At 39.4% G+C, this 12,262-nt stretch overlaps 1 protein-coding gene and 1 long non-coding RNA gene across 2 annotated transcripts in view; both read left to right on the top strand.

Annotated features, from left to right (window-relative positions):
* The window catches only part of LOC110529198 (monocarboxylate transporter 10), an 85,248-nt gene that overhangs the window by 12,105 nt on the left and 60,881 nt on the right, over positions 1–12,262 (top strand). The window lies entirely within an intron of this gene.
* On the top strand, positions 689–3,073 carry LOC149981443 (uncharacterized). The gene is made up of 2 exons (XR_016497635.1): positions 689–889; positions 1,258–3,073. It is a non-coding gene; the product is annotated as an uncharacterized LOC149981443 (long non-coding RNA).

Raw genomic sequence — 12,262 nt, 5'->3', positions numbered from 1 at the left:
CATTTGATCCAGAAAAACACCGGTTCCAACTCGCGCAACAGGACTACAAAATATCTAATAAGTTACCTGTAATCTTTGTCCAAACATTTCAAACAACTTTCCTAATACAACTTTAGGTATTTCTTTACGTAAATAATCAATCAAATTTAACCTCTTAGAGCTCTAGGGGCGCTATTTCATTTTTGGATAAAAAACGTTCCCGTTTTAAGCGCGATATTTTGTCACGAAAAGATGCTCGACTATGCATATTCTTGACAGTTTTGGAAAGAAAACACTCTGAAGTTTCAGAATCTGCAAAGATTTTGTCTGTAAGTGCCCCAGAACTCATTCTACAGGCGAAACCAAGATGATGCATCACCCAGGAATTAGCAGAATTTCTGAAGCTCTGTTTTCCATTCTCTCCTTATATGGCTGTGATTGCGCAAGGAATGAGCCTACACTTTCTGTCGTTCGCCCAAGGTCTTAGCAGCATTGTGACGTATTTGTAGGCATATCATTGGAAGATTGGCCATAAGAGACTACATTTTCCAGAGGTCCGCCCGGTGTCCTTTGTCTAAATTTGTGCGTAATCTTCAGGTGCAGGCATTTTCTCCTGGGATTCAGGAGAGAAAGCATGTTTCCAAGAACGATGTATCAATGAAGAGATATGTGAAAAACACCTTGAGGATTGATTCTAAACAACGTTTGCCATGTTTTCAGTCGATATTATGGAGTTAATTTGGAAAAAAGTTTGCGTTTTGAGGACTGAATTTATGGATTTTTTTTGGTAGCCAAATGTGATGTATAAAACGGAGCTATTTCTAATACACAAGGAATCTTTTTGGAAAAACTGAGCATCTGCTATCTAACTGAGAGTATCCTCATTGAAAACATCAGAAGTTCTTCAAAGGTAAATGATTTTATTTGAAGGCTTTTATGTTTTTGTTAATGTTGCGTGCTGGATGCTAACGCTAATGCTAACGCTAAATGCTAAAGCGAAATGCTAACTCTAGCTAGCTACTTTTACACAAATGATTGTTTTCCTATGGTTGAGAAGCATATTTTGAAAATCTGAGATGACAGTGTTGTTTACAAAAGGCTAAGCTTGAGAGATGGCATATTTATTTCATTTCATTTGCGATTTTCATAAATAGTTAACGTTGTGTTATGCTAATGAGCTTGCTGATAGATTTACACAATCCTGGATACAGGGGTTTTTTCATAGCTAAACGTGACGCAGAAAACGGAGCGATTTGTCCTAAACAAATAATCTTTCAGGAAAAACTGAACATTTGCTATCTGAGAGTCTCCTCAATGAAAACATCTGAAGTTCTTCAAAGGTAAATGATTTTTTTGAATGCTTTTCTGTTTTTTTGTGTAAATGTTGCCAGCTGAATGCTAATGCTAAATGCTACGTTAGCCATCAATACTGTTACACAAATGATTGTTTTGCAATGGTTGAGAAGCATATTTTGAAAATCTGAGATGACAGTGTTGTTAACAAAAGGCTAAGCTTGAGAGCTAGCATATTTATTTCATTTCATTTGCGATTTTCATGAATAGTTAACGTTGCGTTATGGTAATGAGCTTGAGTCTGTATTCACGAACCCGGATCCGGGATGGGGAGATCAGAAAGGTTAAGACGGGATAAACTGCGTTCAATACCGGACGAAAACAAAGTGGAGCGTGCTTTCAGGTCACGCACCTCTAACAAACAGTACACTTCACTCGACCCTCATTCTGAACTGCCTTCTTCATTTCTCAAAGGAAAAACATCAACCAATTTCTAAAGACTGTTGACATCCAGTGGAAGCGATAGGAACTGCAAGCAAGTGCCTTAGAAATCCAGATCCCCATAGAAAACTTTATTGAAAAGAGAGTGACCTCGGTTTCACCTGCCAAATAAGTTCTGTTATACTCACAGACATCATTCAAACAGTTTTAGAAACTTCAGAGTGTTTTCTATCCAAATCTACTAATAGTATGCATATCCTAGCTTCTGCCTGAGTAGCAGGCAGTTTACTTTGGGCACGCTTTTCATCCTGACGTGAAAATACCGCACCCTAGCCTTAAGATGTTTTTAAGGTGGTTTTGGAGCAGTGGCTTCTTCCTTGCTGTGCTGCCTTTCAGGTTGTAGATATAGGACTCGTTTTTACTGTGGATAGAGATACTTTTGTACCTGTTTCCTCCAGCATCTTCACAATGTCCTTTGCTGCTGTTCTGGGATTGATTTGCACTATTTGCACCAAAGTACGTCCATCTCTAGGAGACAGAATGCGTCTCCTTCCTGAGCGATATGGTGGCTGCGTGGTCCCATGGTGTTTATACTTGCGTACTATTGTTTGTACAGATGAACGTGGCACCTTCAGGCGTTTGGAAATGGCTCCCAAGGATGAACCAGACTTGACGAGGTCTACACTTTTTTTCCTGAGGTCTTGGCTGATTTCTTTAGATTTTTCCATGATTTCAAGCATAGAGACACTGAGTTTGAAGGTAGGCCTTGAAATACATCCACAGGTACACCTCCAATAGGCTAATTGACATCATTTGAGTCTATCAGAAGCTTCTAAAGCCATGATTTTCCAAGCTGTTTAAAAGCACAGTCAACGTAGTGTATGTAAACATCTGACCCACTGGAATTGTGATACAGTGAATTATAAGTGAAGTAATGTCTAAACAATTTTTGGAAAAATTACTTATGTCATGCACAAAGTAGATGTCCTAACTGACTTGCAAAACTATAGTTTGTTAACAAGAAATTTGTGGATGTCACCTTCTGACCTTATTTCCTTTGTTTTGTCTTTGTTTTAGCATGGTCAGAGCGTGAGTTGGGGTGGGCAGTCTTTGTTTTTCTATGTTGTATTTTGCGTTTGGCCTGGTATGGTTCTCAGAGGCAGGTGTCGTTAGTTGTCTCTGATTGAGAATCATACTTAGGTAGCCTTTTCCCACCAGTGTTTCGTGGGAGATTTTTTAATTTTTTTATTTTAATTTTTAATTTTTTTTTTAATTTCTGTGTTTTGTATTTCACCGTTCAGGACTGTTTTGTTTAGTTCCCGTTGGTTTTTGTTCATATAATAAATACAATATGGACACTTACCACGCTGCGCATTGGTCTTCCGATCCTTCTTACTTCTCCTCAGAAGAGGAGGACGAGAATCGTTACAGTGGAGTGGTTGAAAAACGAGTTTTAATGACTCCAACCTAAGTGTATGTGAACTTCCAACTTCAACTGTAGTACCAGTCAAAAGTTTGGACACCTACTCATTCAAGGGTTTTTATTTTATTTGTAATATTTTCTAAATTGTTGAATAATAGTGAAGACATCAAAACTATGAAATAACACATGGAATCATTTAGTAACCAAAAAGTGTTAAATGAAAATATATTTTATATTCTTCAAAGTAGCCACCCTTTGCCTTAGGGCTGGGCGATATATCAAGTTTTTCCGATATATTCGAGTTTTAGCGCGATATGGAAAATGCCTGTATCGCAAGAATTTAGGTGTTATAATGTTGTAACGTTTTACAAATGCAGCGTCTCACTGTCTCTTCTGTCAGCCCCATGTTGAATCATGTCCCAATTGCGTGACTACACGGGCACAGAGGTTATCCACCAATCACAACCCTAGACAACCTTTCTCAAATTGTAACCACGCTGGAGAAGTGTTCCGGCGGTAAGAGTTCCACCTAAATGGATAGTGAGGAAGGCAGCTCAGCCTCTCGCGACAATGAAATCATCCCCAAAAAGGGCAGCAATATTTTTTCAGTAATATGGAAGTGGTTCGGGTTTAGGAAGTCTAATGTTCAGCAAACTAATGTCCTGTGCAAAATGTGTCAAGACAATTGCTACGAAAAGCAGTTGTACAACCGACCCCTTCCATCACGTGCAACTTGAACATGCAGTGGAATGGGAGGAATGCGTGAGACTACGCAATGCCGATTCCAGTCGTCCGATTCCCAAAACGTCTGCTAAAAGACAAAGAAAAGTTTGAGGTGGAAGGAGATAACGGATGCAGTGACCTATTACATATGGTTTGCCAAGCCGCAAGTATTTCACGGAAGAAGCCCTGCCATGATTATACACTGCTACCCGCGAAAGAGTCGCAGATAAGCTGGCTAGTGTTTCTTATTTTTACACCACAGCCGATCTATGGTTGAGCAGAACGTCAGAGCCATACCTAAGTTTGACAGTCCACTACATAAATGAAGACTAGAAATTGCAAACTGTCTGCCTCCAGACGTCTTACTTTCCCGATGATCATACGGGTGAAGTAATAGCCCAGGATTTCAGACTCTCTGGCATTGTGGAAGATGAGCGAAGACCGACAGGTGTGCATGACAACTGACAGCAGGAGCAACATGATAAAAGCATTGCGATTAAACAACTGGACCCGCCTGCAGTGCTTTGGGCACAGGATTAAAGTGCATTCAAAAAAGTTATGTTCAGGCCAGCTGTCGGCTAATGTGTTAGTAGTTGTCATTCTGCCAATCCAATAGCAAATAGCCACAAAAGATATTACTTTTAGGCCATATCGCGCATCTCTACTTTGCCTTGATGACCGCTTTGCGCAGTCTTGGAAATTCTCTCAACCAGTTTCATGAGTAATGCTTTTCAAACAGTCTTGAAGGAGTTCCCACATGCTGACCACTTGTTGACTGCTTTTCCTTCACTCTGTGGTCCAACTCATCCCAAACCATCACAATTGGGTTGAGGTCGGGTGATTGTGGAGGCCAGGTCATTTGATGCAGCACTCCATCGCTCTCCTTCTTGGTCAAATAACCCTTACACAGCCTGGAGGTGTGTTTTCGTTCAGTATCATGTTGAAAAACAAATTCTAGCCCCACTAAGTGCAAGCCATATGGGATGGCTTATCGCTGCAGAATTCTGTGGTAGCCATGCTGGTTAAGTGTGCCTTGAATTCTAAATAAATCAGACAGTGTCACCACATCATGGCTACAGCACCCCCACATCATCACACCTCCTCCTCCATGCTTCATGGTAGGAACCACACATGCAGAGATCATCCGTTCACCTACTCTGTGCCTCACAAAGACACGGCGGTTGGAACCAAAAATCTCAAATTTGGACTCATCAGACCAAAGGACAGATTTCGACTGGTCTAATGTCCATTGCTCATGTTTCTTCGCCCAAGTATGTCTCTTGTTATTGGTGTCCTTCAGTAGTGGTTTCTTTGCAGCAATTCAAGGCCTGATTCAAGCAGTCTCCTCTGAACAGTTGACGTTGAGATGTGTCTGTTACTTGAACTCTGTGAAGCATATATTTGAGGTGCAGTTAACTCTAATGAACTTATCCTCTGCAGCAGAGGTAACTTTGGGTTTTCCTTTCCTGTGGCGGTCCTCATGAGATCCAGTTTCATAATAGCGCTTTATGGTTTTTGCGACTGCGCTTGAAGAAACTTTCAAAGTTCTTAATGTTCCTGGATTGACTGACCTTCTGTCACGAGAATTATGTTATCAATGTTCATAAACTGAACTTCAATTAAACTGCTCAGTCTGCATCCCAGAATTTAAGATTCTAGTTGAAACAGACAGAGTCCCAGCCTACAATAATCAGGAAGTTTATTCACGAGAGCGCTGAATATCATACAATGCACATTTGGTTATATACCGCACATTTGGTTATCAATGCCCATCCTAATACTGTTTACAAGTCTTCTCCTACACATACATTGCTTATCATATCCTGCCACATCTTACACAATATTCTGCAAATCTAACGGTTTCTCCCCCCCTTCTTTCCCTGTTCTTAGTTTCAGTGGTCACAAGTTGTCTGCCACAGTTCCTTGTCTGCTAACAGGTCCTCTTTTCCTATGCACATACATTCAAGAATACTGGTAGTTATTGTCTTACCATTTCTTTAAGCGTATAAATCATTTAGTCATTATCTTACCTTCATAAACATATAGATCATATGGATTTCTATAACACCTTCATGTCTTAACCTTTCTAGTGCAGGCTCGACAACATTCCGCTGAAAAGGCAGCGCACGAAATTCAAAAATATTTTTTTGAAATATGGCACTTTCACACATTATCAAGTCCAATACAGCAAATGAAAGATAAACATCTTGTTAATCTACCCATCGTGTCTGATTTCAAAAATGCTTTACAGCTAAAGCACAACATATGATTGTTAGATCACCGCCAAGTCGAAAAAACACAGCCATTTTCCAGCCAAAGATAGGAGTCACAAAAAGCAGAAATATAGATGAAGTTAATCACTAACCTTTGATCTTCATCAGATGACACTCATAGGACATCATGTTACACAATACATGTATGTTTTGATCGATAATGTGCATATTTATATCCCAAAATCTTTTTACATTGGCGCATTACATGCAGTAATGTTTTGATTCCAAAACATCTGGTGATTTTAGCAGAAATACTCATAATAAACATTGATAAAATATATTAGTGTTATTCACAGAATTAAAGACACTTCTCCTTAATGCAACCGCTGTGTGAGATTTCTAAAAACTTTACGGAAAAAGCATAATCTGAGAACGGAGCTTAGAACCCAAAACAGCCAGAGGAATAGCCGCCATTTTGGAATCAACAAAGTTAGAAACAACACCATAAATATTCACTTACCTTTGATCTTCATCAGAAGCCACTCCCAGGAATCCCAGTCCAACAATAAATTACTTTGTTCCATAAAGTTCCATAATGTATGTCCAAATAGCCACTTGTTAGCGTGTTCAGCCCAGTAATCCATCTTCATGAGGCGCGAGGATTTCATCCAGACAAAAACTCGAAAATTTCCGTTACAGTCCTTTAGAAACATGTCAAACTAATTATGGAATCAATTGTTAGGATGTTTTTAACATAAAACCTCAATGTTCTAACCGGAGAATTCCTGTCTTCAGATAAATCACTGGAACGCGAGGTAACTCTGTCGGGAACGCGCGTCATGAGTCCGAGGCTCTCTGCCAGACCACTGACTCGAACAGGACTCATGAGCCCCCCCTTTGTAGTAGAATCCTCATTCAACTTTCAAAAAACAGTTGACATCTAGTGGAAGCCCTAGGAAGTGCAACCTAATCCATATCTCAATGTGTACTCGGTAGGCAAACCTTTGAAAAACTACAAACCTCAGATGTCCCACTTCCTGGTTGGATTTTTCTCAGGTTTTCGCCTGCCATATGAGTTCTGTAATACTCAGACATCATTCAAACAGTTTTCGAAACTTCAGAGTGTTTCCTATCCAATAATTATAATAATATGCATATATTAGCATCTGGGACAGTAGGAGGCAGTTCACTCTGGGCATGCTATTCATCCCAAAGTGGAAATGCTGCCCCCTATCCCAAAAAGGTTAAAGTAATGATGGACTGTCATTTCTCTTTGCTTATTTGAGCTGTTCTTGCCATAATATGGACTTGGCCTTTTACCAAATAGGGCTATCTTCTGTATACCACCCCTACCTTGTCACAACACAACTGATTGGCTCAAATGCATTAAGAAGGAAAGAAATTCCACAAAATAACTTACGTTGCAGCCTTATTCTAATATTGATTAAATCGGTTTTCTTCTTCTTCAGTCTACACACAGTACCCCACAATGACAAAACAAAAACAGGTTTTTAGAAATTTTGGCAAAAAAATAAACTGAAATATCGCATTTACATAAGTATTCAGACCCGTTACTCAGCACTTTGTTGAAGCACCCTTGGCAGCGATTACAGCCTTGAGTCTTCTTGAGTATGACGCTACAAGCTTGGCACACCTGTATTTGGGGAGTTTCTCCCATTCTTCTCTGCAGATCCTCTCAAGCTCTGTCAGGTTGGATGGGGAGCGTCGCTGCACAGCTATTTTCAGGTCTCTCTTGAGATGTTCGATCAGGTTCAAGTCCGGGCTCTGGCTGGGCCACTCAAGGACATTCAAAGACATGTCCCGAAGCCACTCCTGTGTTATCTTGGCTGTGTGCTTAGGGTCATTGTCCTGTTGGAAGGTGAATCTTTGACCCAGTTTGAGGTCCTGAGCGCTCTGGAGCAGGTTTAAAAAATAAAATCAAGGATCTATGTGCTTTGCTCCTACCATCTTTCCCTTAATCATGACAAGTCTCCCAGTCTCTGCCGCTAAAAAACATCCCCACAGTATGATGCTGCCACCACCATGCTTCACCATTAGGGATGGTGCCAGGTTTCAGGCCAAAGAGTTCAATCTTTGTTTCATCAGACCAGAGATGCTCAGGGTCTGAGAGTCCTTTAGGTGCCTTTTGACCAACTCCAAGCTGCCTGTTATGTGCCTTTTTTTTTTACTGAGGAGTGGCTTCCATCTGGTCACTCTACCATAAAGGCCTGATTGGTGGAATGCTGCAGAGATGGTTGTCCTTTTTAAAGGTTCTTCCATCTCCACAGAGGAACCCTGGAGCTCTTTCAGAGTGACCATCAGGTTCTTGGTCACCTCCCTGACCAAGAACCAATAACTAGATATAGCCTTCATGTTTGACTCCACTGAAGCTGGAGTCTTATATCTCCCTCTCTAACTTTACGCATCAGCTGTCAGAGCAGCTTACCGATCATTGCACCTGTACAGAGCCCTTCTGTAAATAGCCCACCCAACTACCTCATCCCCATATTGTTATTTATTTTTTTGCTCCTTTGCACCCCAGTATCTGTACTTGCATATTCATCTTCTGCACATCTATCACTCCAGTGTTTAATTGCTAAATTGTAATTATTTCACCACTATGGCCTATTTATTGCCTTACCTCCCTAATCTTACTACATTTGCACACACTGTATATATATTTTTCTATTGTGTTTTTGACTAAGTTTGTTTATCCCATGTGTAACTCTTGTTTGTCACACTGCTTTGCTTTATCTTGGCCAGGTCACAGTTGTAAATGAGAACTTGTTCTCAACTGGCCTACATGCTTAAATAAAGGTGAAAGAAAATAAAAATATAGCTTTCTGTGTGTTTAACACACTAATAAATGAGTGAACAACGGTTTCCCCACGAACGTGTTTGCAATTGCATGCGCGCTGGTGTTGGGACCGCTGCAGTGAGAGAGTGCTGTGGTAAAGTGCACCATGGTGGAAGCGTTTGCACTAAATATACTCCCTTTACGGCACTGCTTTGCTTCTAAGTAGAGGAAGTGTAAGGGAATGCCGATGGAGGGAGGCCCATTGCCTTGACAGGATGCGTGGATGTTAATTTGACACACCACCAATCACAGGAGGTTGGTGGCACTTTTTAATTGGGGTGGACGGGCTCGAGGAAATGGCTGAAGTGGAATGGTATCATATACATGGAAACCTTGTGTTTGGTGCTGTTCCAGCCATTATTATGAGCTGTCCTCCCCTAGACTTTTTCCACATTTTTGTTGTGTTACAGACCGAATTTAAAATGGATTAAACTGAGATGTTGTGTCACTGGCCTACACACAGCACCCCATAACGCCAAAGTGGACTTGAGTCAATAAGTATTCAACCCCTTTGTTATGGCAAGTTAAAATAGCTTAACAAGTCACATAAGTTGCATGGACTCACTCTGTGCAATAATAGTGTTTAACATGAATTTTGAATGACAACCAAATCTCTGTACCCCACACGTGTCTGTCTGTCTGTCTGATGAAATAAAAAAGTGAGAATATATTTTGATTTAATTCAGGCTGTAACACAAGAAAATGTGGAATAAGTCAAGGGGTATGAATACTTTCTGAAGGCACTATAGTTGCACTTTCAGGCCTATATGCACATCTTGATTGGGCTGTTATATAGTATTGAATAACATTTTATTTTTTTGAGTTGATTTTCAGAAATGCAGAAGGCTAGCCTACATGTAGGCATGCTGAATGAACCTATTGATAGTGTTTATTCACCTGTCTATTTCTCATCTGATGCATCGCCCAGAAAGCAGTAGTGACGGTACTGGCAGGGAGGGTGAGAGTGCACTGAGTGCGTCACTAACTGAGTAACTACCACCCTTCTTCATCAGGACATGACCCTATGTATCTGAAGACTGCAGACATGGGGTTTATCGTACTCAAGACATGCTGGCATACATCTCCAAGGCTTGACAATGCAGCCACAAACTGTCCTGCTCAGTGCTCCCCAGTTAAATCTCCTCCCTTTTATGAAAAATATGGTAGATACGGATAGCAGGTCTAGGCTTATTCTGGATGAATGAAAATTCAGCATGCATGTATGTTGTATTGATCATATCTGGGATGCTTGCCATTATAAGATGTGCTCTAATTCCACAGCACTGTGCATGACTAAAACTTTTTATATTGACTCACAGACCGGGTTATAAAGTTTGGACTGGCCCTGCTCAGTTCGGTAGATATGGGCCTCCAAGAAATGTACTTTAAAATAAATGATTGCTGCTATTCAGGCCTCCTGGATGTTTAAACTAGCAGACCTGTATTTTTCAGTTGCCAGCCTGCAATCTTTCATATCGATTGAAGAGTTTTGGAGGTGTAAAATGCATGACATGTTCTTTGAATTATCATAGTCTGTTCAGTTGACATTAAGGTGGTTTGGATTGGAACCAAGTGCACTCAAAGGATTAGGAACCGTATTGGGAAAGCCAGTGTGAATGGTGCAAATATTAGCTTAGAGTAAATTGACCAATGCTCCTACCAGGGAAGAGCAGAACATGTTCTCTAAAAGCATATTTGCCTTGGTGGTAGTTGTGATGAATTTGGTCATTAGATGATCTTCGTTCTCAGTGATGATATGAAGTTCATTAGGGAAATAGGAATTTATGGCATGCATACCGGGGCCTGTTTATTTTCAATTGGACATGTTGAAATGTGGCTTCATCCTGAAATTGCCAATGCAATTCTTTGAAAGTGGATAAAGAGAATTCCAAAGCACATGCCCAAGCATGTTTATTCTCCTATTGAGTAGCAATGCATTAATTTGGCTGTACCCCAGGAAGAGTAGCTGCTGCCTTGGCAGCAAATACAACTAGCAATGCTGATGTTGAAGGACGGGTGTCTAGATTTAGCCCTAGATGGCACTAGATTTGTCCTTTTCACTTTTCTATTTATGGCACACCTCATATAAAAGAGCTTGAACTGCTATGTCAGCGGAATAAATGCATTTTAAGCCCAGAGAAAACAGCTAATCATTTAACCTCAGCATTCAACTTCAACCTGACTTTTGGCCTAAATATTGGCCAGCAGTTTTGTTCAAAACTTTTTTTGTCTGGATGTAGGGACTGTGAAAACAATGCCAGCCTCTCTTGGCCACTGTGACTCATTTGTCGTAAGGCTTAACCATATCAGCCTGAACCTTGGCCAGGTTAGTTGGTCATCAATGTGGGTCATGGACAACAATTGCCGCACAGTGGCAGATGTCATGGCATTTCCACATTTCCCTGTCAAAATCTATATGAAAACCCTTTTTAATCCAATGAATATGGTCCTGTGTACCGCCACAAATGGGGGGCAGTGGTAAACCCCTTTCCTTTGGCTCTTAGACCTCCTGGTGAAAGCAGAATGAAAGCCGCTTGATGCCAATTCAGCTTGCCCGCTGAGAAGGATAAACAGATGATTACTGGCTAATGTAAAAGCTGTGAGAGGACGGATCAAAGATCAGGTGGCCTAAACTCATGGCGTGTGTGTGACACGTGCGTGGCTGGCAGTAGATGATCCTAACACCCATGTCCGGTTGTCATGAGGAGGACATGTTTATTCATGGTGAGGGGTCTCTCTCCGCTGTGGTGAGGAGAGGGCAGCTAGGCTAAACTATAAAAAGAAAAGGTTCCTGGAGTAACCTTTAGGAGATCATCAAATTGAAACTGTGTGGGAACCCCTATAAGTTTGTCAAAGAACGCCTTTTAATAAATCCTCGAATCACCTTTTGGGGTTAAACTACCCCTTTTATTATTATTATTATTATTATTATTATTATTATTATTATATATATATTTATATTTATATATATATATATATATATATATATATATTTATATTTATATTTATATATATATATATATATATATATATATATATATATATATATTATATATATATATATATATATATATATATATATATATATATATTTATATATATATTATATATATATATTATATATATATATATATATATTATATATATTTATATTATATTATATATATTATATATATATTATAATATATATTATTATATAATAATAATAATTATATATATTATATATATATTATAATATATATTATTATATAATAATAATAATTATATATTATTAATATATTATATATTTATATATATATATATATATTATATATATATATATTTTTTTAATGA

Source organism: Oncorhynchus mykiss, chromosome 8 (assembly GCF_057628025.1).
Source record: "Oncorhynchus mykiss isolate SJ-2025 chromosome 8, ASM5762802v1, whole genome shotgun sequence".
Taxonomy (NCBI): domain Eukaryota; kingdom Metazoa; phylum Chordata; class Actinopteri; order Salmoniformes; family Salmonidae; genus Oncorhynchus; species Oncorhynchus mykiss.
This window is presented reverse-complemented; position numbering and strand designations above follow the sequence as displayed.